Source organism: Grus americana, chromosome 5, assembly GCF_028858705.1.
Source record: "Grus americana isolate bGruAme1 chromosome 5, bGruAme1.mat, whole genome shotgun sequence".
In the NCBI taxonomy this organism is placed as follows: Eukaryota; Metazoa; Chordata; class Aves; order Gruiformes; family Gruidae; genus Grus; species Grus americana.
In genome coordinates, this window is record NC_072856.1 from 47,254,516 (window position 1) to 47,282,020 (window position 27,505).

General features: G+C 41.0%; 1 protein-coding gene across 2 annotated transcripts in view; it reads left to right on the forward strand.

Moving 5' to 3' along the window:
- NRXN3 (neurexin 3) overlaps window positions 1–27,505 on the forward strand; it is a 1,025,935-nt gene that overhangs the window by 507,518 nt on the left and 490,912 nt on the right. The window lies entirely within an intron of this gene.

Below are 27,505 nucleotides of genomic sequence, written 5' to 3' on the forward strand. Positions count from 1 at the left end.
AGGTTGCATGAAAGTGCTCTGGTTTGCCAAATGTCAGTCTTTCATTTTTCAGGCAATAGAAGGCAGCTGCTTCCTTCACCTTAAATTTAAGACTAAAGGGTAATGACAGTGAGGTAGAATAAAAGTAAGTTGTATTTGGAGGAGGTAATGCAATATGTGTCCTCTGAATGAGGCTGCCTCAAATCTGAAGGCAAGTTGCACCCAAATGAGGATTATAGAACTTTAAAGCTCTTCGTATACAGAAAAACATCTCACTGAAAACTTTACAGAGCACAGTCTTCTTTATACCTTTATTTTCTTTCTGTCTTTAACAAAGAAGCATTTCTTTGTTAGATACACCAACATTAGGTTGTCTGTGTTTCTGTCACTTTATTTAGCTATTAGTTTCATTATGTCCTGGCACAGAGACTAGCATATGACTAATGTGTGTGTAGATTGAGCTGGAGACTTGGAAGTCTGATTTTGTCTGAATTTTACCTCCCTGTCCCTTGGTTTTCATGTCTTGTTTGGATGTGTTCCAGAGTTGAAATGCCATCTCTTGAATGCTTCTAGGAGTCTGGAGGCACCTGGGAGACTGTGGGTCTCCTTTTGAGATGATGTATTCTAGGGAGTTAACTGGACTTGAGAAGTCATCCTGCTTCAGTGGCTGGCATCTTTACTTTGTTGTTTTCAGTTCTTTGTTATGGAGCTGGCCAACAGTACAGTGTTAAAGTTAACAGTATTGAGTGAAATAGATGTGTTAAATGGCCTCCATTGGTTTGGGCTATATTGTGCTTGCCCCTTTCCAAATGATAAATAAATTATTTCAGGAACTGTCACAAATTCAAACTATATTTTCCTCATCTGTCACAGAATATGAATGAGCCATACACTTCAAACGCAGCCACTCTGGCTTGCAATATATCACTGAGCAGCCATTTTGTTTGCAAAAGCAAGGATTGAAGTCTTGTCAACTGCTGCTCACAGTAAAATAAATACATGTTATGATTTGGATTTGATGTGAGAAAAAGAAATTTAATTTCCACATTTAGGTCAAAATAAGGCAGTGTGATCCATTCAGATACCGAGACAAATTTTGAGCAACATATTGCTTATTATTTTACTTTTTGCATGATCTAGGAATACCAGTTTACTTTTTTTATGGTTATCCGTCATACAAAATAGCAGCACACTCTTTTTCTTGTCATTTTGTTGGAAATCATTGGATGAAAAAGTCCAATAAAAGTACTGCATGTTCTTGTTGAAGGGATTTTTCCTCCTCACAGTTTGTGTTTCAGTGTCCTGCCTATGTCCCTGGAACAATGTACCTTTTCTGCTACCCTGAAAATTGGACCAGTAACGTGATCTTCAATTTGCATAGCTGTAATATGGGGATAATTCTACTATAAGCTCTTTGTGAAGTGCTTTTTATGGGAAAGGAATATGATGGCCCATGACACCTCATATGGCAAAAAGGGTTATGTGTTGCTAAGTGAGTGTTCCACATCTCAAAAATTGGCTTTACTAGTCATGAGTTGGAAATCCAATGTAAAGAAAAGCTACATGATGAAACATAAATTGTTTTATGGAACTGCTAGCAGAGAAATGCTGTAAACAGCAAGAACTTATTGTAGGCTCCTCCTCATGTCTCCTGGATTTGAAGATCTCTCTATTTCTCTTATGGATTATTGTTTCTTTGCTCAGCAGACTGAACTATACGCTTGGAGGTATTTCCACAGAAAGCATTATCTTTTCAGGCTGCAAGGCTACAGTAGCTTCTCCCAATTGCCATCACCTCAAAGTTGTGTCCTACCCTAAGCAGCTGCTTCAGAGCTAGTTGGCAGAATCTGGGCACCCTTCAATTTGTGCTTAGTAGCAGCTGTCTGGCACGCTGTGTATGAGATAATCCCTCTTCTGTGTCTTTAGTGCTGCTTGTGGGTACGCTTTAGGTCCCAGAAAAATCTGTGAGCTCTTGGAATGGTCATCGCATTGAATTTTTCTGTGGCAGCATGATGGCTTGATATGTTGCTCCTGTGTTAAGACAGATGTGGTGTTACAGTGTGGTAGAGGGAGGATCCTGTTCTGCCAGGCAGAAGTGCTAGCCTTAACGGCTGGTGGTTGGCACTGTCCATGCTAATAATAGCTCTCATTTGTCTAGCACCTTTACTGGAAGAAAGTCTGAAGCAATTTGAGCTGTACTCAAGCAATGTATTCACCTCTGGGTTAAAATGAGACAGATGTGTGATGGTGGATAACAAAGCTACATGGATTTCAGATAAAATGAATGTTGGATAATTATTAAAAGCTACTAGGTAAATGACAGGCTTATTGGTACATGGAGTAGACTCTGGCCATTGGATTCTCCTTAGTCCATATGGACACAATGAGATATCCATCATGATGTGTGAGGGAGGATTAACATTGTCTTTCCAAAAGTCCTGGCAGTGTACATTGCCTCATTGAAAGGGAGGTCAAATATGGAGTGCACCTGGGACTTTTCATTGGGAAATTACTCACTTTTAGTGCATCTACCTGGAGGCAAAGTCTGGGTCTACAAACTGTTCCAGTGTTTCATCATTGTTCAGCCAAGAGGCAGGTCATGCCTCCCTTTGAAAAAGGCATGTGAGCAAAAGAGAAAATCCAAGAACAGACTGAAAAAAATTGGTTTGATGGTGATTTGGCATTTTCAGTGATTTCCTTCCTGAGAGCTTCACTAACATTTGTTCAGCAAATCCTAGCTCCTGGGAGGACCCCAGAGCCACCTTTGGGCAAAAGCTCATGTAATCTGAGCATTTAATAGGGATGCAACAGCTGGACACATGCTTAATTCTAAGGCTGTGATAAGTTTTAGCAATTTATCTGCTGGGGCTTTTTGTACACAGATCCTCTGGACTGTGGGTGTGCGGGAACTTGTTTGGCGTGTTAAACGTCTGTGGTACAGGTATCGAGGTGTATTTAACAGGAACTGTCTGTCAGTGCTGAAATGTGCTAATAGAATTAGTGCTAGGTGAATATGTGAACTGAAGCTGATATACACCAAAACCCTCTGAGCAATTGTATAGCTGTAGGTTAAAATAACATTAATCAAGCTCAGCAGGAACTGTCTCTCTTAAGCAGAGTTTCTACATGTAAATAATCGTCTACATCTTACGCCTTATCATTTATGCCACTCTGATTTGAAAGTCTCTATTCAGAGGAGGAGGGATAACAGGAGGATGTTAGGATACTGTGCATTAGGAAATATTCACCTTTTTCAGGGTCTGGAGCTGAAAGACATAGAAAACAGTTTTTTCAAGAGCATAAGGTGTGTGGAACCTTCTCTGTTCCTATTTCTCATTTCCAATTTTCTCTGCAGGCAGAGCTCGCTCTCTGATTGCTCTGCATGTCAAACAGGGTCTCTCTTAGTGTTTCCCAATGTAGCTTTGTAGCACTTTTACAGCCTCAGGGAGGATGGTTTTCTTTCTGAAGTCCCTCTATCTTTCCGCAGCCCTTGACAGTAGCGTCTGAGCTCCTTTTGTTCCTTCTCTCATACAGCAGAGGAGGATGGGACAACTGCACCTGTACCATTGATGCTGTAGACAGGGGATTTAGGAAAGAGAAATTTCTTACAAACACTCACTGGTGAGGAGGAGAAACATATGCTTCCACCCATGCAAGACAGTGCAGAATGCATACCCTGAGGCAACTGTAGTTCTCATCTGTTTCAGGTGGATGGAGATATGCTGTTTGGAGTCAGATTTGCTCAGGTGTTAGTGACCTCCTGCCTGTATAGACTCCACCAAGATTGTAATTACTGTACTGCTGAAAAATCATTAAATTTCTTTCACCTAAGCAATAAAAGCCACTGTGAGATAGAGGACAAGATGCTTTGGAAAAAAAACCCAAATAAACAAGAAATGAAACAACAAAACAGTTCTGTCCTGCTGGTGTTTAATGATATCTGTTAGGGCAGAAGGTAGGAAGGAGTGTTTGCTGCATGTCTCAGGGGTCAGTTAAGTGAGAGTGAGTGTCTGGCTTGGGGCATAGCAAGTCACTCCTGACTGGTCCAGAGAGAAAATGTGTTGCCACAGTTGAGTTGCTCAATATCCATACTCAACTTTCTGTTCAGCTGAATCCCTAATTTTGTGCATCTGCTTCATTGCTAGTGATGATGATGTCCTAAAATTTTTTTAAAGGCCCTGCCATAAGCCGCTGAAGATCTGGACTCAGATGAAAAAGAAGTACTGGACTCAGGATCATTGCTCAGGGCTCTTGGCATCAAAACGGAAAGCATCCTGAAACCAAAAGTTTGGATTCCAGCAAGTCTAACTTCTTCTCTTAATTCTCTTGCCATAAATGCAGAAGTGTTCTTTGTCTTGTGGGGAATATTTCCCTGATCAGTAAAACTGAGGCAGTATAAAACTTAATGTGTATGAGAGGAGACTTAGATGCTCTAACTTGCTGTTTCTATAAGGGTTTTTTGGTCTTCATTTTCAGAAGAGACTGTAAAAGTGAGGTGAGCAAAATGCTGCCACAGCATTTGGTGGTGGTAGTGTGGAAGCTGTATTACAGCAGCAGACAAAGGGTTTTCTAAGGGCATACCTACTGAGATGCTTTGAGTGGAGAGAAAGCCCTCAGTACTTGCAGGATGGATGACTGTGGACATGTTTTTCTCTGTGTGACTATCCATACAGAGGGAGAAGAATGGTAGAGTGACTGATTCAAATAGAACTGATTTGAGGCTCCAAAAGTACATTCAGAGTTTGCTCTGGTACCAAAGCTGTTTTGCAAATGTTCCTAGTGTGTGGCCCCAGGTTGGGGTTGTCTGTAGGCATTTCATTTTAGTTCTGTACACGGTACACCCAGTGCTGACGTGAGCGGTAAGATGAATGGCTATTTATTTCAGCTTACCAGAGCTAATCCATCATGGTGCACGTAGCAATTGCATTTTCGCACTCCAAAAAGCTTTTATTTCTAGAGATGAAATAAATAAATATACGTAAGAGCTCTCTTCCTTGGTCTTTCTTTTCCTTCTCCTTGCCTGCTGTGTAATAAATATGTTTGTTTATTTTGGTAAATAGCCATAATTTGAAAATAGCTTTATTTAGCCCTTAGCCCACTGCAGACATGAAGTGACTGATAGCAGCATTGTTCTGGCATGCCAGGAAATAAAATCAAGATTTCTTTTTGATCCTTTGATTAATTGCAAACAAATGTTTTCATTCCTATGGATCAGCAAGGACATAATTTCAGGATGGAAAGGTACGACCTTTGCTAGTTCCTATTACTACCTTTCTGTTGGAATTGATTTTTTTTTTCTTTTTTGATGTTTCAGCAAAGTAGATGAAATTATGATTAATACTTCATCATCTGAGGTTCCCTCTGTACTCACTAATAATTCAATGAGTCTACCCACCTCTTATCCCCTCTAGTTTCTTTATAACATTCTGTTTATATTTCCAGAAATGTTTGATTTTTGTTTATATTGAACATAAAAACTTTAAGGTATCTAATGGATCATCTCTGGCTAACTTGCTTCTTTTAATTCCAGAGATGGCACAATGACCCACCTGTCTACTGTGTATGCTACTGTACAAGATCAAATTGTTTTGTACTCCTTCCTATATAATTTGTTAGTTAGGTGGGCTTGGTTTTTTGAAATAAATTCCTAAGCCTAACACTTTAGTTCCACTTGATATTCTAAGAAAAAAAATCCTGAGGGCTGTTATTTCAAAATTAAAAGACAATATGGGGAGAAAACAAAAAGAATGTCATCATCTTCAATACTTCCTGGTATCTGTTTTTATAAATTTTTATGAAGGTTGGACTTAGGTTAAGACATTGAGGCCCAAGCCCTTTCTGTTTAGAAGAGCTGGGAGGGGGCCACAAATACATTTCAAGAGCACAAGTACATTTTTAGTGGCTACTGAAGTCTCAGATTTTACTGTTGTCGTGGTTTAGCCCCAGCCGGCAGTTGAGCACCATATGGCTGCTTGCTCACTCCTCCTTCCCCCGGCCCCCTGCCATGGGATGGGGAGGAGACTCAGAAGACAACTCATGGGTTGGGTGGGATAAGGACAGTTTACTGGGACAGCAAAGGAAGAGGAAAATAACAACAGCAGTACTTAGAATATACAAAGCGAGCGATACACAATGCAATTTGCTCATTCTGTGACTCGATGAGAGACATTCAACCCAACCTGGAGCTGCTGTTCCTCCCTGGCCAGCCCCCTTTATATGCTGAGCAGGATGTCATATGGTATGTAATACCCCTTTGGCTAATTTGGGTTACCTGTCCTGGCTGTGTCCTCTCCCAGCTTCTTGTGAAAATTAACTCTATCCTAGCCCAAAACCAGGATAACTGTACATCTGAAGGACTACTACTATTGAATTGCTGTTCTTTCCGAAGAAAAACAACATCTTTTTTTGTCAATCATCTTGGATTTTCCTAGGAGGTGCTCTCACCCAAACATTCTATAGAATGAGACCACTTACCTTTGAAGTGCTACATCACAGCAAGAAGTGTAAGCATCACAATCTGAGGTAGACTTACCATAAGCCAAGAATGGTGGGAGAGGAGTAGAAAAGTCATTTCAGTTCACATGTGATACAGGAAGGGAGAAAAATGGAACAAATACCACCACACACCAGAAATTACATTCTTTCCTGTTTTCCAGAGAACCTGCCCATAACTTAAGATTGTTTGGGTTGTTTGTAGCATTGCTGTCTTCCTTCCTTTCCAGTTAATTATTCATGCACTTAGTACTAGCAGATGAGTTTTGTTTTCCTTTAGGTGTAATTAGAGCAATCATAGGGTTTGTAATACCATAATAAAAATGCACTTTTATTCTTCCTTCACCCTCTCTCCCTCCCTCTTTTTCTGTCCCTCTTCCTCACTCTTCTTTTTGCTGATGTATGTCTGCTGACCACTGTCTGTTCACCAGTCCTTCTGTCCTTCTAATTTTTTCCTATTTGTTGAAACTATCTGTGTCTCCTTTTTTTTCCTTTTTTTTCTTTTTTGTGCAGTTGCCAGTTTAAGAACCCAGCTGAAGACAAACTTCTAGACTACAGGTTTTATGAATTCTTGCAGGGAAAATTGGCCTTGCCATAATAGCTATTGACGGTGCTAATTCCGAAATGAGCAAAATTAAATTACACCCTTGAGGTGCATTTGTATACCATGTATTTGAACAGAAGGATAGCAGAGGGAGAGGTGACAACACAGGTGAATTTTTAATGTGGCTTACCTTTGCATGTTGTGGTAGACAGTGAGAAAAATATTTCATTCGTGTTCAGCCAGCCAAAGATTGTGTTAGGATTTGGGGTATTGTTGTTTGTGGTTTTTTCCCCCCTGGTGTGGATTCTGAATCAAGACAGGAATTGAATTCTCCTTTGATAAACTGTCATTGTTTGCCTTGGGTTTTGAAACAGACTTACTAGATCATCTTTTTTGTTTTAAATCAATGTGTCCTAGTGTTTAGACCTATACATATATTTTCTTGCAAATGTGTATACACATACATACATGTACACGCATACAAATGCATTTCTAGGTCAGCTGAAGCTCCCTTAGTGTGATTGTTTTCTTGCATGTGTCGGAGCCATTCAGAGATTTTGCACAATTTATTCAGTACATCACAGTACCTCTTTTGGGGGCTGTTTGAGATGACCTGTGCACTGGAGTGTAGCAAGTGAATCATCAAGGAACAAGATTCTCGGTAACTAGCAGTGACAAAAAGTAGTCCATAAGTTCTTAAGATCATTTTGGCTAAACACTCTCTGCATCATCTTAAGCCAGCTGCTGATGAGCTTCTCTTTTTGGCTTTGTTGACACTATTATTATTTGTGTGATAGTGCTAATAAACTTGCAAGGAGATAGTATTCATCAATACTCATAGGACTTTTAGCTGGTCAAGGCAAGAGTTGCTTAATGGATGGGGAGCACACAAATTGTAAGAGGTGGCCCTCTGTGGCTTTGTTCTCTGGGTGGAAGTATAGCTTGTCCTGCCAAATGTCTGACTGACTCCTTGTAGATGTTAGTATGGGTAGGGTCGTTGAGAGAATGTGAATCATGAGAGAACAGTAACTTGGTAATAGCTCTTCAGATGGAGAAGGCGAGGAAGAGTTGGCCTCTTGACAGGAGGATTTTGGGGTCCCAACCTTTCGCATCGCTTCCTCCTTTCCCTAGCTGGTAGAGCTGATCAGTGCCAGTCTCAACGCTCTTTGGCTGTAGCCCGTGCAACTCTAGCAGTGGGGAAAAGTCTGTGTTGCAAACAATGTGAGCACCAGCTCCCTGTACCAGGTTCATAGACAGAGAAAACAAGGAGGTGCCAAATGTGGGAGTTCTGACTTGGGCAGGCAGGGCTACTGAGAGGACCAACAGTGAGGAACATGCTTCATGGGATTTTTTTCCCCTCAATAGCAAACCAAGCCAATTTCTATGTATGAAATCCTCCGTCCATCAAAGACAGTATTTGGAGAGGGGAAAAAAAAGTTGTTTTGTCTAGTTTTCATTATTTTTCTTGATATCTGTATACTGCTTGCCAGAGATGTGCTGCTCTTCTCCATCTATGCAGACACCATTATACCTTCCTGGAGGGAGAGGCATGATTACTCTGATTTTTTGCATATGAGAAATGACAGGGCTTGTCATGTCCAGAAAGCAGCAGTGGGCAAGGGTCTGCTGGTGAACATTAGCTCGTTTCTTCCTCCTGACAGCCTACCAGTGCTGCCAGGACCTAGCAAAGGTAAACAGATATGACAGTAATACCTCTTTCTAGTGGCATAGCTAGATCATGCAGTCAGAGATCCCCTCTGTGCAGTGTTGGTCAGGGTTAGCTCTTTGGTGAGAGCTCTGAAGAATATTGAATATGTTTTGTGGAGAGGCACCAACTTCTTGGTAGCAGCTGTGATCCTGCCTACGTTTTGTATTATTATTGAGGTGTTGGGTGGAGAATGAAGGTGAGCCTCCTCAGAGTTGAGGGGAAGAGTGCCTGCTCTTTCAAAGGCAGCATGAGGCCAGGCTGTGTTGAACACTCTGCACCTGAAGGTAATGTGAAGTTTTGGGTTGCTTTTCCTTAGAATGATGCTGTATGTCATTCTTGGCAGTTTATTAGGTCAGTGGCCTTAGCATCAGTGTTGTGGCTAAGCAGCAAGGTCTCCTTATGTTTGTTTACATTCCCCTTCCAGCTGCTTTACAGAGTCTTTCACTTCCAGTCCTAGCCATGATTTAGCCTGCATTGTCACATCCCTTTCTGGAATGCCCAAGCAATTTCTCTAAGACAAATAGTGAGGAGACTGGGTTTTTTAGTTTCTTGATCCTTTCCTTGGTCTCTGAATGTGGTAAACTGTAGCTTTGTAATTTAGCCAGGCTTTCCTGGAACTCTTTAGCTGTCTTTCCTCCAGTTTGATTCAAGAACTACTCTGCCATCCAGAGCCTCCTCTAGAGAAAACAGCTTTGTTAGAAACAATATCAATATCAAAACCAAACTGCTGGAAAGCCACTTCGCCTGCATGTGTCCTGCGACCTGCTTTGTGCTTGTGTACAGTTCTGGCAGCTCTTATGGAGGGGTACCAGACATTGATTAGCGGGCTCTGGAAGTCAGGGATGGGGATCCCATGCACTCTTTTTCTTGTGAATATACTATACCATTTTTGATGCAAGAAATTTACTGAGCTTGTCTCAGAGGTATTCTGGAACTGACATAATGATATCAGTCAGTGGGCACAATTTCATTGAGATAGATTGACTGATGTACAAACTTGCTATTTGAATTTGCCCTGCTCCTCTAAAAGCTAGTGATGTTTAGCTGTGACATCATCTGTCTCAGCATGTTGCTCAGGATTTGTCTTTTACCGAACCAGGAACTGAAAATCTGGGCCCACATGATAGTGTTGACTGTCAAGGCTTTACTCAGCCAGAGGGAGCACCTTATATCCATTATTCAGCCTAGAGCAATTTAAGTGTGAAATTTCCGATTTCACTCTTTTTAGTAAGACTTCCTTTGGTATGAGGCTGACTTTGATGAACAAATGTTGCTTTACCTAGGCAACCTGATAGGAGGGGTCTGATTTTTTCTGTTTTAGAGACTTCCTCATCATGGTCTGGGAAATGGCTGACTGCCAGTGCCGAGGAAGGTAACTGTTCCACGTACTCTTTGAGAAACACTTTGATGTTCTTTACAGCTATTAGTGCTATGGTGCATTAAACCCCCCTAACTTTTATTGTTGGTTGTTTTTATTTTTTTTTCCTCTTTGCTTTCCTTGATCAATCTTTCCTTGATTCTGGAATGAATCTGATCTGCTCGCCTCCACAGCTCATGGACTTTTTTTTTTGTGGTTCACTTTTGGAACAGGAAAAAGTGAACTATTCTTGCAGGTAATAAAGTCCTGGATAACCCAGATGGTACAGTAAAGAGAGAAAGTAGGAGGAAAAACCCCCATCAAATGGTGTTGACTGTTGCTATCCTACCTTTTTTGAAGTTGAGTAATGTATTATGTTTTGCTCTGGGAGGTGAACTGATTTTCGTATTTGGTAAACCACTATCTGACCAAATTACAGCCCAAGTGATGAATGTTTAATTAGATCTGTACTGTATGAAGTACATTGCTGCTTAGCTTGGGTTAAAGCTGTGTGCTTGTTTTGGCTAGGATAGAATTAGTTTTCTTCATAGTAGCTAGTATGGGGTTATGTTTTGGATTTGTGCTGAAAACTGTTGATAACACACGGATGTTTTCGTTAGTGCTGAGCAGAGCTTACACAGAGCCAAGGCCTCTTCTGCCTCTCACACCACCCCACCAGCGAGTAGGCTGGGGGTGCACAAGAAGTTGGGAGGAGACACAGCTAGGACAGCTGTGACCCCAACTGACCAAAGGGATATTCCATACCATGTGACATCATGCTCAGCATATAAAGCTGTGGGAAGCAGAAGGAAGGGGGGTGCGTTTGGAGTGGTGCCGTTTGTCTTCCCAAGTAACTGTTACACATGATGGAGCCCTGCTTTCCTGGGGATGGCTGAACACCTGCTTGCCCATGGGAAGTGGTGAATGAATTCCTTGTCTTGCTTTGCTTGCATGCGCGGCTTTTGCTTTACCTATTAAACTGTCTTGATCTCAACCCATGAGTTTTCTCACTTTGACTCTTCTGATTCTCTCCCCCATCCTGCTATGAGGGGCAGTGAGTAGCTGGGGTTAAACCATGACAGTCTGAGTAGCCTATAAATTGGTAATTTGGTTGTCAGCTTCCATAGTGCCCTGGACAGCAGCAAAGCCCTGAATTTACACATTCTGTGGACTCCTTTATAAAACATTAATCTTTGGATTGGATTGTAAAGGGTTTAGGTCTTTTATCCTTTTTCTTTTCCTTCAGTAAAAAAAAAAAAACAAACCAAAAAACACAAAAAACTGAATGAAATTAAAAATTTAGGAGTACTTTTAATATTGCAGTAACAACAAACTGCATCTCTCAAAATCAGCAGCCCTCATTCTTACCACTGACATGTGGTAAAGAAACATCTTCAGTAATGCAATATTTGCCAAGAATTTATACACGTGGTAACCTTTCCTGAAAACTTTTAAAAAGTTATATGTATGGAAGCTGAACTGCTTTAATGTCACACTGCATTTCCCTTCCCTGGAGTTTTCTTACTGCTATTAGTCAAGTGGCCATTGGGAATACAGGGTAATGTTTTTGCACTGTCCTTAGGATTTACCTGCAGGCAAGGTGTGGCAGATAGTGAGGTGCCCATTTGGGTTCATTCAAGCAGGAAAGTGATATTGCAGTTTTGACTAGGGTCAAATCTCCAATGATTGCTAGCATCTTCCAACTTTGAGGTGAGCTGAGAATGGCAGAGCCTCAGATTTTGCTGCCATGCAACTTGTCCAAAACTGAGGCAAGAAGATCAGAGTCTGAGAATGAGGGTTGAGTAGCATCCAGTAGGTGCTGCTCAGTAATTTCATGTCAAAACCTCAGGGCAGTCTTTTCTCTTTCCAGGTGCTGTGCTATTTCTGGGTCTGTCTTAGTAATGTCCACTGAACAAGCCCTGACTGTATTTCATGCTATATTACTGTTTACTGTAGCTAATCTTAATTTCTATTATTATATAATATAGCAATGAGGCAACCCAGTCACTGCAGATCAAAGGGATTAGTGCAGCTGTCATGTGGATAAACTCACTTTGTGCCTTACAACACCACCCCAGGCTTGCTTGAAACGTGCACGCTCAACGCTGTCTCACTCTCATTGCTGTAGATACAGCTGAGGATATGTAAATGTGTGTGGGTATGTATGGATCCTGTAGGTATTTACACATGCTTAGGCAATGCTGCTTGCAGCACAGTTTATTATCTGGGTTTGACAGCACCCTTTGAATGCAGGCATCAGTTTCCCATTCATATGCTGCCTGAGGCTGTCAGCAGTCATTGGGATGACTGGCGGGGTGTCAGCTATGCTCTCCTCTCCTGGAGGAATATTACAGTAGCAAAGCTGATGAGGGCTGTGACATCTTTGAGGGGGCACACTGCATGAGGTCTGCACGGTATGCATCGGCCCCTATTTGACGAGTTTTTCACAGCAGGGACTTTTTTATTGTTTCTGTTCTTGTCAGTATCTGTCAAGGTACCCAACTTAGTTTTCTTTTCTCTTTTCAATTCTTTTTTTTTCTTTTTCTTTCTTCCCCTTCTTAACTCAAGAGTCCCCATTTGCAATCCCTTGGGTTATCATCTTTGCCAATGTCTGGAGTGATCAAGAGCTGAAGCAGCGCAGTAGGTGGCAGTCTTTGCTTCCCATTGGCTCTGACCTTGGACACAGCACCAAGTCAAGGGTGCCAGGGACTGGTGGTGTAGTTCTTTATCAAGCATTAAACCAAGAGTCTCGTCTCCAGGGATGGCTGAAGTTCCTGGAGATTTCTTGGCAAGAGCCATCTGTTACCCTTCCAAACTTTAGATTACATAATGACATTTTACTTTTCTGAATTTCTTCTTTAAAATTTGAATACATAATTCTTTTCTTCATCTCTTTTTCACAATTCAGTTTGCTGTTAAAATACTACAATTTCATCTCAGGAATAGCATTTCGGTAAGAAGAGAGAGAAATGTTCCCAGATACGCATTTTTTTAGATTTGTTTGATATTGAAGAATCACAGTAAAATTTTTGACTGCTTTTTTTTAAAAAAAGCACTTCTCTGCATATGCACTTGTTATGCTAAGAAGAGATGGTATGTGGTTGGAAATTATTGCTTGATAGACATTTACTTATGTGAGTAGTCCACTGATCTTTGCATGTTTTCCAAAACAGTGAGCAAAGCAGTTAACCTCACACTTCTCCTTGGTACTCCAGTGCCACAGTGGAAAAACCTTTACCTGAAACTCATTCCTTTCTACGTTCTTTGCTGGGTTCAGGTACCATGATTCTTATTTGGAACTATATATAATTGTCTAGGGTATTCAATGTGTATTGTGTAATTGTCTCTTTTCAGAGAAATGCTAGGCATTCAGCTCCCCTTAAGAAAGAGGCAGGGCACCTCAGAGATGCTTCTAACCGTATCGTGGATGGTCTCCGTTTGTCAGGCTGCTGCCATGTGCTCCAATAGGTCACAGTGACAGAGGAGTAGTTCTGTGCTTGCAAACAGCTTTTTCCACAGGATGCTGCTCTTACTTGCTCTGGAGATTCAGGGCTTGAGGGAAAAGCAGAAGCAGGACACAGGGCAGCATTGGCAGCTGCCTGCCCCTGCTGTGAAAGCCAAGCTTGGAGAGCTGTGGACTGGGTTTGTTTGCGCTGATGGATGTTGTGCACTGCAGTTTGTGAACTGTATCGGGTTCCCCCCTCCTGCCTTGCCATCGCTGCTGGCATAGCTTGTTGTGTTTATGAATGTGACAGTCAAACACATCAGAGGCACAGCTTGCCCACTGATCTGTGAGACCACCTGCCTTGCTTCAGTGGGAACCCAACTGACAGCAGCAGACACTGCACTGATTTCTAGGAGGGTTAGATCAGAGGATTTAGGTTTGGAAAGTTCATTGGGACATGCCATCCTAGGAGGTTTGGTTGGGCATTCCTCAAGTTTATTTAACCCTTGCAGGGGATGGTATTTTGCTAGTCTCAAGTGTGCTCTGACAGGTGTTGGAAACAATTTTCCAATTTCTGTTAATGTACTTATTATGAAGAATGAAGTTTCACCATGGTAGAAGGTAGATAAAGAGGGAAAGGTGTGAAGGCTTCAAATGCAGAGCACAGTAGTTTTAGAAGAGGGTCAGAGATCCTGGTCTTTGCCATTGCTACTGTGCCAATATACCAAATTACATTTAAACTAAGATTCATACGGGCATAGTTAGTTTGATAAATATCACACCCAAATGAGCATAGTTAAATAAAAATGATGAGCTGTCTTAGGCTGTTTGTGGTGGGAATGGACAAGGATTTTTTTAAAGGAATGTGGTATGTTCTTCTGGCCTCTAGGTTGTTGCAGGACATCATGTTTTTATTTCTTTTGAATTGTAGCAAGCAACGATTGTTACATGTTGTGGTTCAGGGAGCCCTGGTGAGAAGGAGTTTTACCTTCCCCCTCAGGACCTCCTTGTCTTGTGCTGTGAGAGGTTGTTGTACAGGAGATTTGACTGTCTACTGCAGTTGTTTTTGCTGGAACTTGTGTTTGTTTCAGTAATATATGGCTGATTATTATCTGGGTTAGGACAGGGCTGGTAGCTGCATTACACGGAGTTGTAGCATTGCTGTGGCCTTTCTGAAGGTAATTCCTTGGAGCAGCAGTTGCAAACTGCTTTCCTCATCTTCAGCTTTAGCCTGAAAAAATCTCTAATCACAAGACAAGGTGACATTTCAGGTCTCCTGCAGTGTAGTTAACTTTCCCCTAGCCTCTGTCTCTGATTGTTGCCCTTTTCACAGCCACGTAGGATCTTTCTCTGTGCCCAAGCATTCTTGGAGTGCAACAAATCTCCTTAGTGCTAGATTCCTATAATAAGAGGCAGCCCTGCACTTCTCCTTTTCAACTCTGAATCTCATTTACTGGGCTTGGTGGCATATGTTTCAGTCATTTAATTAAGTCCTCCCTTTGTCTCTCTATCTGCCAGAGCACGGTTCCCATTTTTCTTGCTGCAGCACTTAAGCATAATTTGGTGTCAAACACATGCTCTCTGATTGAAGTCCAACCAGATTTACTTGCAAATGTGTCTGGGTCAATAGCATTTGTTTCAATTAGATTTACAAAGAGCCATTTTGGTGCTCTGGCGTGTTAGTCAAAGAGGAGATTGTGGCGAGAGTAGGAGTGGGGAGGGCCTTGGGCCTGCCAGGCACTTTACTAATTTATGATTAAAAAAAAAAAAACAACAACAAAAAAAAAAGGATGGGGGAAATCTGATATCATTGGCCTGTGGACAAACAGGGCTGCAGCAGTTTCTGCTAAGGAGTAGTCAATAGCCAGGGCTTAGCCTGCTGGGTGCTCTGAGATGCACTGCTTTGAGATGTAAAAATTAGTAGAGCCAGGCATCTTTGAATGCAGATGGGATTGTGGCCACAGTTGGCTAAATGAGTGAAAAGCATTTGTAGAAGGGCTAAGCCAAAGCCACAGCAGGCTGGGAAGAATTAGCTATTATCCAGTATTATTTATTTATCCATACTTTCTCCTGAAAATGCAGGGACAGGGTTTTTACATGTGAAGAATTTGAATTTATGCACTGAGGTAAGAAGTTTGATTCACCTGCTTGTTGCCCCTGCATTCACTATCAGGAATTTGGCTTCTCATTGATGATAAAGGAATTTCTGTGCTCAATGCTTTTCATAACAGATCCACTGAGGTGCTTAACTTGAACTGCATTGAACGCTGCCCTCAGAAAACAGACTGGGTATATCCAAATTGCATTAATCCAGCCTCTGACACCCTGGATATTTTGGTGTTTTACACACCCATAATTATCTTTACAGATAAATAAGACTAAAGAATTAGATTTGTCCCAAAGTGCCTGAATGACTTTTCCCAGCGTTTCAAAGAATCTGCTGAAGAGCCACGCTTAATACTATGCTACTATCCTGGGCCCATGCTTTCTTTGCGAGATTACTTTTCCCAGCCTATGTGGTCTTTTGATGGCCTGAGTGCAGGGCTGCTCAGCGTCAGGCTTTGTTTTGTATTTTCCCCCACTTGAGCTGCTAAAGGAAAATTTCAGTAGAGTCAGTTATTAATAATTTTTTGTTAACTCTTCAGTTGTTTCACATGCCTGATGTCTAAGAACCATCTGGTTTACATGTTAAATTAGCAGCAAAACTTTGCAGTGGCTTTGTGAGGGTCAAAGGAGGGATCACAGTGAAGCTGGGCTGGCAAAAGTTCCAGCAGTTGAGGCAAGTCGACTTCCAGCTGGAGACACTTTGTCAGTTGAGTTCACCCATGGCACAGGAGAGGCTTTTATTTTTAAAGCTTCTCCTGCTGTGATCCCTACAGTTGTCCTGAACTCTCTTTATTTTAAAATCTGATTTCTTTCAATCGGCTACTCTATTGTTTTCTCTGTAAGTGCTGTGCGTTGAACTTTGGTGCCTCTGATCTCTTGTGAGCTGCACCTTGTACCACTAGGATACCTCAGAGTCATTGGAAACAACGTGGAAGAAGATGCTATTCATCATAAAGATACAAATATTTTGAACTGTAATAGCATTGAGTAATTTTCTAATCATAACAAATCCTGGCATATTCCTACAGTATCTGTCAAAGTTTTTCATTTTGGCATAGAAATATGGACAGCTGTTGGAGAAAAGATTGAAGGGTTGAAAATGCCTGATATCAAAGGTAACTCCATGCACTTCCCATTATTAACATGCTGCTTTAGTGTTCTTAAGTTAACTCTGCGCTTTACTGGTGTCTCAATTGTGATCAACCTGACATCTTCCTCAGTGGTTTTGCGAAGTGGCTGGGCATACAGATCTCTTCTTTCTACAGATGAACAGTCGGACATAAACATATGCTATTACTTTGTAGGTTTTTGGAATTTATGGAATAAAAAAAAAATCACATATGAAAACAGGCACAGATACCACAGACCTGGTCCCAGTTTACCTATTTGGGTAATACCTGTATCCATCTCAAAAATATTAGATGTAGTAGCTTTGCAAAGCATAAGGGAAGGAGTGGGCCTTCCAGTGCATTTATCGTGACTGCATCAGTACTGCCACTTATGTTCCTGAAACAGGATGTGTGTTGTGGATGATGACATAAGAGACAAAGTACAGTGCAGATGGGTGCATTAGGTTTTTGAGTGTCTGCTCAGTCAATTTGATCTGGCATCACAGAAAGAATAAATAGGGAGCTCTACACTGTCATTTTTATTGGTGTTACTTTTCAGAACATGCTTTAAAAATATTGCGAGGTGTCAGATGTCAGCGAACTGGTGAGCTCCCCACTGCCTCAGATGGAGCTGCTCCGACCTTCAAAACCTGAACGAAGGCAGTTGATTTGTGGCAGTAAATTGCATGACCTCACATTTTGATAGGATCACCCTGTCCTTAAATCTGGTCTAGCCACTGAGGAGAGAGCTGCACAGCTCTTCAAAATCTGTTGTACAGAGAGAATTCATCTGCAAAATAACAGATCAGAGGGTAAAGAAGCAGCCTGCTCTCGTGAGCAGACCAGAAAGTGGCAGCGAGATGACTTCTGGGTCCTGTGCTGCTTTGGTTGCTGCCTCTTGACCTTGACTCTCCTCCCTGAGTGAGGGGGATAACTGGCCTATTCAACCTCAGGGTGCAAAACTGAACAAAAGCAGTAGAAAAACAGCTGCTTCTAAGTAGAGGACTCCAGGGTGAGCATGGGACTGATTTAGTATATTGCTGAGGGGCTCTTAACTCCAGCTGACTTCACAAGTCTTTGGTTGCTTGTGTAAATTCACAGATTGTGGACAAATGTACTCTGTGCTCTGGGGAAGCTTTGTTTGAAGAGGGCTGCTTAACCTCAGCATCTTCTCCAGAGGCAGTGGAGAAAGAGGTCTTTTCTAAGAGGCCCTTTTTGAGGGGTCCTTTTTTGAAGGTATCTTGTGGCAATGTTGTACTGTAATGTGAGGCAGTGTGTTTATTTCCATGCTCTGCCAGCCCCTGATGCCGGTGCCACCTGTTTTCCTTCCCACTGCACAGCTGTGTCTTTGTGTACAATTTCTGAAATGGCTTTTTATGACATCTGTGTTTTGGCTCCCTTGGGACCCATCACTTGCAGTCCTAGCTCACTGTGCGCTCGTTCTCTCCCTCTGCAGAGTCAGTGCTATAAATGTAACTTGCTTAAATCGCCACTCACTGAAAGAATAGAAAAGATTCATGAGCAAAAATTCACCTTGATGGCAATGAGATACTCACTACCATGATCTCATCCAGTAGCACAGAGTATAGATTTCTTTCATTTACAGTTGAGTCAAAATGACATAAAAAATGAGAGCAAGGCATGCACAAACCTTCTGCAAAGAACAGAGCTGTACTCAAACATTCGTTTTGTTCCAGGACTTGAATGCATTGTGGTAGTAACACATGGGGATGGCTCAGGGGAGGATTCCATGGGGGATGTCTGGTAGTCCCTGCTAATGGAGACAACTTGCTTGTTCCCTGTTATGAAGCCCTTTGCCCCAAGAAGAGCTTTGAGTATAGCTGCTCCATAGAAGTCACCGGTGTTCCCTCAGGATATACACACAAAAGCTGCTTAAAGCAGTGTTGTGTGTTAGTGTCTGTTTTCTAGAGGTGTAGAAATACCCTAGACATCTGCCTAGTGCCACTATCCTAGGCACTGCAGCGCAAACTGTGATGCCAGTACCAATCCCCAGTGTGCAGGCTACAATTAATGGAAGAGGACTGCGGTATCCTAGCTGGTAATTATTGGAAAAGTCTGGCTGCTTGAAGATGACTGGCATGTGTATTTAAGAAATGCAATTTGCTAAAACTTGTAGGATGTATTCTGATTTTTAAAAGCAGAAGACAGAAATGTAATCATAAAATCAAATATAAAGTAGCCAGCATTGCAACTATGGGGACATGTTCTTTCCTCAGCTTGTTTGAGAGGCTAAGGAGCAGCAAGAAGGGAAGGGGAAATCTGACCTGAAACCAGAGATGGTTTCTGCAAGCAGTGCTGGCTGAATTTCACAGTGACCATGCTGGCCTTGAGATTAGAGAAGTTCTGATGGCTGCCTTCAGGATAAGGTGGTGCCTAAAATTCTCTGCCACTGCCCCCCTGTCAAATGTTCACTGAGTTTAATGGAGAAGGAATGCAGCAACATTCAGGCTTGCATTTTAGCTGGTGGAAGTGAATATTGTTGCAGCATAATGTTTGGGCCGCTGACTCCCAAAATGATAGGGTTGTCCCTCTTGTTGTCATTATTCAAAACTGGTTTGTTATCACATCTTTGGAGAACCAGTCTCACTGCTGGATTCCATGTGTTTTCTCATTATATACACGCTGAAAGTGGAAAATAAAACATATTTCTGCCCCAGTCAAAGCCTAAATGAGAGAGACTTCTGACAAAGAGCCCTAATAATTGATTTCTTGAACTTGAAAATGCTTAAAATAAAGGTCATAGCCAGTTTTTGTTTAGCTGAAATGATAATTTCTAACCAGTTTACAATAATGTTGTTAATACTCAAAAGATATAGCTAGCTGTTAGCTAGCTGGCCATCTCTACAAGGCTGTCCTTCCCTTCTTGACACATTCCCTCAATTACTCTTGAAAACAGCGTAAATTTGAAAGGAGGGAGAGGGAGGCTTTCTCCCGGAGCGTGGTGCCCAGCAGCTCTCCTGTACCCATTCTGGTAACTGTGGCTTGCTTTGATTGCTAGGTACCAGCAGGGTATTCAGCTAGACAGATGATGGGAAAATTAGAAATTGTGGGATATCCTGAATACAGCTGACTCATTTTAGGGCCAGAGGTTTTGCTCAGGGCAGATGTTTTTGGTCTCTAGAGAAAGAAAAGAATGTGTGACTGTCATGAATCCCAAGTACTGGACCTTCGGAGAAGAATTCGTGTTTTATGACGCTTAGCTTTCTTCTAACTAGCCTCTGAAACATAGGGAGCATGACAAACTTGTGCATGCCTTCTGAAGTGTGAGATGTAAAAAAAAAATTACATTTTTATGAATATGGTCTTAAATTTTGCTCAGGAAAGTCCTGTTCCAAAGCACCTGGATGCTTTGGTGCAACACCTGTGATGTCATTGGGCTATAGTGAACCAAAGAACCTGTGTAAAAAGGTAACATTACTGGTGAATGGAAGACAGTATTTTTCACAATTGCCTTACATTTTGGCTCAGACTGAAAGACTCAGTATAAAGATTGTGGGAGTAGGCAAACTTCCTCTGATTTAAACAGAACAATATAGTTTAGTAATCTGACACAATGGGATTTTCTTATGAAGATGGAGCTTTACTGTAGAGCACTGTCATTCATTTTAAAATGTAAGTCTCATATTCAAATTTACAGTATAAAATCCATGGAAGCAATGTTGAAGTGCAGTATATTCCATTCTCTGAAGCAATTTAGAGAAGTAAAGTAAGCTTTTCTTTTAATAAGCAAAGGCATCCTCTCTCAGATGAAGAAATGGATTGGCTGTGCTTTTTCTTACCATCACAAAGAAGCAATGTAGACCATACTGCTAGTTCATCCCGGTACCTGCCTCCTACTTGCACAGGTAGGAAGAACAGTTGCATGGTCTGGGCTATAGACATTCTTTGTGGGATGACAGTTTTCTTCCTCTGATGTGCTTCAGTTTCATGTTTGTAAAATGGAGTTGATATTTCTGAGCTTCAGAGGAATGTTCTGAGATGAGTCAGTGTGTTATACATCTGGGACAGTCTGAGCACCTATGGCTTCTGTGGAAGAGTCTGGTGAGAATATAGATCAAACTCTGTAGCTTGTATTCTTCAGTCCCTCAATAAAGAAGTATCACCTTGTGTCAGTTTTTATCCATTTGTGTACTTATCCTTCACTGAGTTCAACTAGATTGATTTGTGGTTTTTCCTCTTGCACTTGAGATTTTTGTTTTGGCAGGCATCTCTGTTCTGACAATTTCTTTCTGACATTTGGCCAAGGAAAAAATGACACAAACAAATCAAAATTTATTTCCTTGCTATAGCAAACCCCAGCCACAGATGAGCTCAAGAGCTGTTATCTTTCAACCTACCAGAGCAGGGCTCAGATTTCTATTCTTCCCCTGGTTAAACCAATATCACTTTCTGTGGCAGAGCTGAGAATTTAGAAACTCAGCAAAAGCAGAAGTCATGTACATCGGCACCAGGCTGATGTGAGAGTTTTACATCCCCTCTGAGTGAGGGCTGAGCAGCCTGGCTGTATCATGCCACTTCCTGATCTGAATGAGCCTGTCAGTCTCCTTCCCTTAAATGCATGAGCCAGCCTGGGCCACTTTCTCAGCACACAGCTCCACTTAAAGTAGCATTTGGTCCTCACCAAAAAGGAGCAGTGTGGTTTTTTGTTTGGTTGGTTTTTTTGTATTCCTAGTAGTACCAGGTCATCTGATCATCACCTTATTCCTTCCTTTTCCTCTTACCTTCAATTTTTCTCCCTTTTTAACTGAGGTCAAATGCATACGTGTAGGTGACACCAATCATTTCATACAGTTTGTCCCATTCTTCTGTTCTGGCTCAACCCTCTTGTGACATTCTGCTGTTTGGCCAATGACAAATGGGGCCTGGAGTGAGATGGAAATGAACTTGGGAGCGAGTTTATGGGACTGTGGGGGACCATCTGTTAATGTAAATGTTTAAGGTAAAATGCATTAAGACCTGCGCACTGATGAGACATTTCATCTGCATCCTGCCTCTGGGATTATTTCTGGCTCCTGCCTAAGGGCAGCAGAGTTCCAGGGCAGACAAGTGTGCTTTTTCTTCATCTTTTTGCTAGTGCACGTTTTATGTTATGGTTGAGATGCCAGACCCTGAAATGTGAAATGTGCTACTTGGATTCAAAATATGGGTTTGGTTTTAAAAGTTAACAAAGCCTCTCCTTCTCCCAAAGAACTCATAGATTCTGGTGCCTTTTTTTTTATTATTATTTATAGAAAAAGAGAATTTAAGCTTCATTATTTTTAGAAGCAGGAGACACTTCTCAATTCTTTGCTATTCAGAATTTAATGAAGAGAGCTAGTGAGCAAGAAAGAACAGTTCATAAGAAGAAAGTGCAATGGGTTGATACCACTCATCTCTTGCTTTGTGCATGTGTCTCATCTTGAAATCAATAGAGAATGTTAAGCTAGATTTTTCTAAAGTGTTCTGATAGTCTCATTGAGTAACTTAGGGGAAGACAGTTTAAGAAGGTTTGAAGGTGTGTCACTGCATGCCCATCAAGGGATAGTCCATAATTTTAATCCTGACAGTCTCCATTTAAGTCTGTGAAGAAATTTTAGGTATTCTTAAACCTTAAGGGGGACATAATTCTATAGTGTTATAAGGAATGTAGTATGCCTATTCTGCATTAGAAACTGGGAATGCTCATCACTGGGGGTTTTTTTTGTGCTTGACTCTAAGCTGCCCTTAGAACAAAATATTGTTGGTATGAATGGGAGTCATGTTACGTGGCATTTCTGTGTTGGTGTTTCTTTAGGAACATGAACTCTGAGGACAGGGGGGCTGAGAACTGGAGTGTGGGATATTCATCTCAACTCTAGTGACTTTACTAATTTTGACTTTATGGGATAAAACACAGACAAGGTCATAGTTACAAATAAACTATCTATTGATTCTATAAATCTCTAATCTAGATCTGATAAGTCTAGACTGTAACCAAAATTTTTTTTGTTATCATCACACAGATAAGTTGTTCATACAGTAAGAAATGTAGATGTTCTATCTGGAGCCACATAAATCAGGCACATCTTAAAGCTATTAAAGAGGATGGTGTCTGGTTCATCTAAACATAGCATAGACTGGACCTTACTCCATTCTTGGATTATCTTGGATATGCAACTCTGAATATGACTAGATAGCTTGGATGTGGCCGGCACTGATACCAGCAGAGGGGAATTCTTGTCTGTCTTCCAGTCATGGAGCAGAGAGCAAAGATTCTCACGTGAGTTTTTCCTACCTTGGCAGTTTAAGTCTCTGTGAATAACAAGAATGACATTGGAAGGCTGATGAAGAACTTTGTGCTAAGGTCTTGTTAGCTTAGCATGCTTATTCTCTGCTAATTCCTTGCGTGGGCACCCTGCACTGAACGTGCCTTTGTGTGGGTTAGAAGTGGATTAAGCTTAACAGCCAAAAAGAACTTGAGGTATAGAATAAGGGAATTACAGCCAGAATGCTGTTAAGTCACATTCTTATTTGTTCTAAAATAATTTCCCTGTGTTGGCAAGCACTAAGGAAAAGCTTCTTGTCTTCTCATGGTAAAAGGGGAGAAAAATCCAGTTTGGATTGAGCATGCCCTTCTTTTCTCCTTCTCTTTTAACTCCAGCTTGCCCTCTGTGCCAAGCTGGAGAATCGCACGTTCACCTCTCATTCTCCAGCTGAAGAAGATTGATGTGCAATTAAGATCTCTAAGGAGATGTATTAAACCCTGCAAAGACTCCAAATTCAGCCATGAATCTTCTTGTTATTTTGTTTTTCCTTTCCTTTCTATCTTGTGTATTACTATCTCCTCATCTCCAGGACCATGGTGACCCTGGCTCATACTCCAGTGAAAGGTGGAAGCTGAAGGTATTAGGAAAACTAGTCACTGAAATTTGCCTCCAGTCACAAAGCACTTTGAAACTGGCTTGGTGTCATGCCTTTTTACCTCAGTCTTTTCTCCTTTCTCATGCTGTGTTAGGTTAAGATTTGATGAGTCTCAGTTGCTGCGATGTGGCTGGATTCAAATATTATCATAAAACTTGAAATTACTTCTTTTTAATATTGAAAGAACTTCTGAAGTTTTGGAAATCCTGTTCCATGGCAGCTTCTTCCAGAAAACTGCTATGAAAGGTGGAGATTTTTGTAATTTGACTAGCAACAAAATAGGGGAATTGTTAGAAAATCTTGAGACACATGTAATTGTGAGATACCCACATTTATTTTCTGGATCCACGTGTGAATTCCAAGTTAATTTATCTTGCTTCTCACTGATCTGCTTTCCTAACACTGTAACAGAGCTTCTCTCCCAAAATGAAGGTATTTCCTTTCTTCATTTTTATCTTGTTTCTTCTGGTTTTACATATCTTCAAGTTTTGGGTTGCTTACTTTTTTTTTTTCCTCCTTCTTCAAACATCCTTTTACATAGTTTGATTTAAACTTTCCTTATGGCTTTTGGTACAGGCAATATCGAGCATACCTGTGTGCATTAGGATTTCGAATGGATCTTTTCACAGAAGATATTTCTTCACCTGTGTAGGAGTTACTACTACTCTGAAACATTAAGTCCTTTGCTCCATTTCTTGCCATATGCATGATACTGTTATTCTTTGGATGGAAGAAGTTGTTTCTTGCTATTGATCAGACTCATGATCCACGTAGATGTACTAATCTAGACAGTGAGTGATGTCTGATTCCTCATCATACACTTAGCTTTTGTGAATACATTTTTTTCATTCGAGGAAATTGTTATGCCTGAAAGCACACTGTTTTTCAGAATTGTAATGCTTAAACCATGATATAGCTATTGAATCTCTGATATCATTATTTCCTTTCTCTGTATATACCAAATTCTGAGACCTCTCCTTGTGTATTGCATTTGCAGCTATTTTGTCCCTGTCTTATATTATTCTAATTTAGTTGAATGAAATAGAAATTTTTTTGCTCATATCTGTGAATTTGAAAATTGGACCTTATATGATGGCAAACTAACTGAGAAATAAGGCACATTTTCAAGTCTTGTTCCTTATTTGCTTGTCATCTGAGGTGTAGAAATCCTCCACTTGTGTGCAGATCAAACCCGAAAATATCACTAGGTTGTATGTCTTCTGTTTATAGAGGACCCTTATGATAGCAAAGACTGTTGAATTTTATTTCTACCCTTATAAAAACCTGTGAGAAAATTCCCTTAACAGAAGGCAGAAGTCAAGCCTTGATTACTTGCAGTTTGCAAGAAGCGTGTAGCATGTTTAGCTAGACTAGAACATTGGTTTCAGTGTTCTGAAGAAGTCGAACTACAAGTAATTATTAAGTTCTCCCTGCAATTTCCATTGCATTGAAAATTCTTCAGTTCTTTGCCAGAGTGATTGTAAAAAAATTGTGTTCTGTTAACTTCCAGTGCTGTTTTGTGTCACCTGTTGGTAAAGTGACCTGTCGTTTTACGATTCCTGCACTAGTGTCCTCTACAGTAGGAGTCCCTATAGCTGTAAGATGTTACTTTGCAGTTCATTCTCTCTGATTGGCATTTTGTATGCAACCATTTCAAAAGTGAAATAAAAGAAGGGGTTAACCCAAAGGAGCAAGAGGGAAGTTTTAAAGGGCAGAAAAAGAGAGGTAAGCACCTTGTCTGTCTCCCATTCTCCAATTTAAAAGTGGCCTCTATGATTAATTTGGCAGTCTGTGCTCCTCAAAGAAGGTGATACTCGAGCAGGACTTTGGCTGCTCAGGCCAGAGGGAATGCAGTGGGCTGGGCTGGTGCCTGGCAGTGATAATACAAGGTCACAGAAGTGTTAAAATACCAGTAAGAGCATGGAGGTTAGTGCCTTCCCTGAGCAGCTGCAGTGAAGAGGCACAGAGATCTGGCAGAAATTATGTACTGGATTGTGGCTATATTAGTCCTCAAAGAAGCTGACGGTCTAGATGAGTTGTCCTGCAATTACCCTTTGGTAATTCCTGGTTATAAATGGTTTTAGTGCCAGTTCCTCCAATGCCATCAGCATTGCTGAACCTACACTGTTTAGGAAAGGACTTTATTCCTCTGATAGTGCTATTACAATGTGTTTAGACATTGCAAAAGCTTGTATCACAAGACATATCAGTGGGCATGTGAGGCTATGCAGCAGGTGTGAAAAGTTATGTTGTAGGCACGTTTCTGCATATAATTGATTTTCTAAGTATCTCCTGAGGGAATGTGAAAGGTTGAGTATCCAAGTGTACCAGGAGGTATCTTTGAGTGCTGTCACACGAGCTCTCAAATGGACATAACAGAGTCTAAGAAGAGACGCTTAAGGGAAATAGTGGAAATATTTGAAACTGGATTGAAACTGCTGCATAGATTCATCCTGTTGCAGAGAGGTTAATGGACCTGGTTTATGCTTCTCACTAGCTCACGCTCCTTCGGAAAGATGTGCTGGCATAAGCTATTGGTAACAAACTGACATTGTTAGAGTTGTGCCAACATATGATGTAAGTGAATTAAGCTCATAAGATAGCTAAGCATAAATCTGAAGACTGCAGACACGCTCAGCAACTATGAAGTTCAGAGCACAGTCTCCATCCTGTAGTGTGCTAAGCAATTGCAAGTCCTATTAGATATGATGGAAGTCAACACCTGTAGTCTATAATGCAAGATTATGCAAAACTTTTAAATCAAATGTACATTTTTCTGGGAGTGGTTGGGGTAGAATTTTTTTTTTTTTTCCCCAGTGCTGAAATCCTAGCAGGGCCAAATACTTGGTTTTCTTTTGTTTGTTTTCCTAAAAATAAGCTTTTTGAAGCCAGCAGCACACAATGAAGAACAGCATGTTGTGGTGGTGAATGTGGCCACTTTGCTATTTATGGGAACAGAGCTGCTGCTGTTTAAAGCCAACAAACTGGATGGGTTCAAGAGGAGAACCCATGGCAGGCGATAGAGTTACCTTGGTCTTGGGTATTTGTGTCCTCTCTTTTTGAGTATTTTTCTGTTTCAGGAAGGAGGAAGAGAGTATTGTGTTCTTTGTCATGCCTTATGTAAAGAAAGCAGTGATGTGCTAAGGAACACAGAGTCCTGACTGAGCAGTGATCTCGAACAAGTACCTAACTTTACTAATATGAGCAATATTGATGCCCTCATGCAAATATTGTCACTAAAGTTAAACCGCATGCATCGAAGAGTTGGAAACGTAAATAATTCTATTTTAGCATTTATAATATATATTAAAAAAAAATCACGCTTTTATGTCTGATTAAGATATCTTTTATTGCCTGGGATGTTTTATTTGGTGCAATTTCTTTTGCTTCAGAAAAGTACTATGAATTAAACTATAACTGCCCCAATGGAACAATGTTAATAGCCATTTAAATTAAACTACAGCCTCCAGTGGATTACCACCTCACTCTCTTTGCTCTAACATAGAGCCATTTTATCCCCTAGGTTACACAGTCTTTCCTTGTCGGTCATGGGAATTTAAATGTGATGCATTATCCACAGGAGGGCTCCCTTATTGTTCCCTGAAGGTAACAGAAACATATTGGGAGTTTCAAGGGGAAATTTCAGTTTCAAAATGCAAATGCAAGCAAAACAGAGTTCAAAGAAAGTCTTTTTCCTAGTTCACACCAAAATCTGGCTTCATGAGAAATTTTATGCAGACCAGCCTTAATGTACTTTGTTGTGCCTCTGAAACTAAAATCAGGGTTGAGAATAATGTTCCTGCATTATATTTGTACATTTCTGAGTAACTTCTAAAGTGGTTTTGTTTTCTTGGAGATGTTAGCA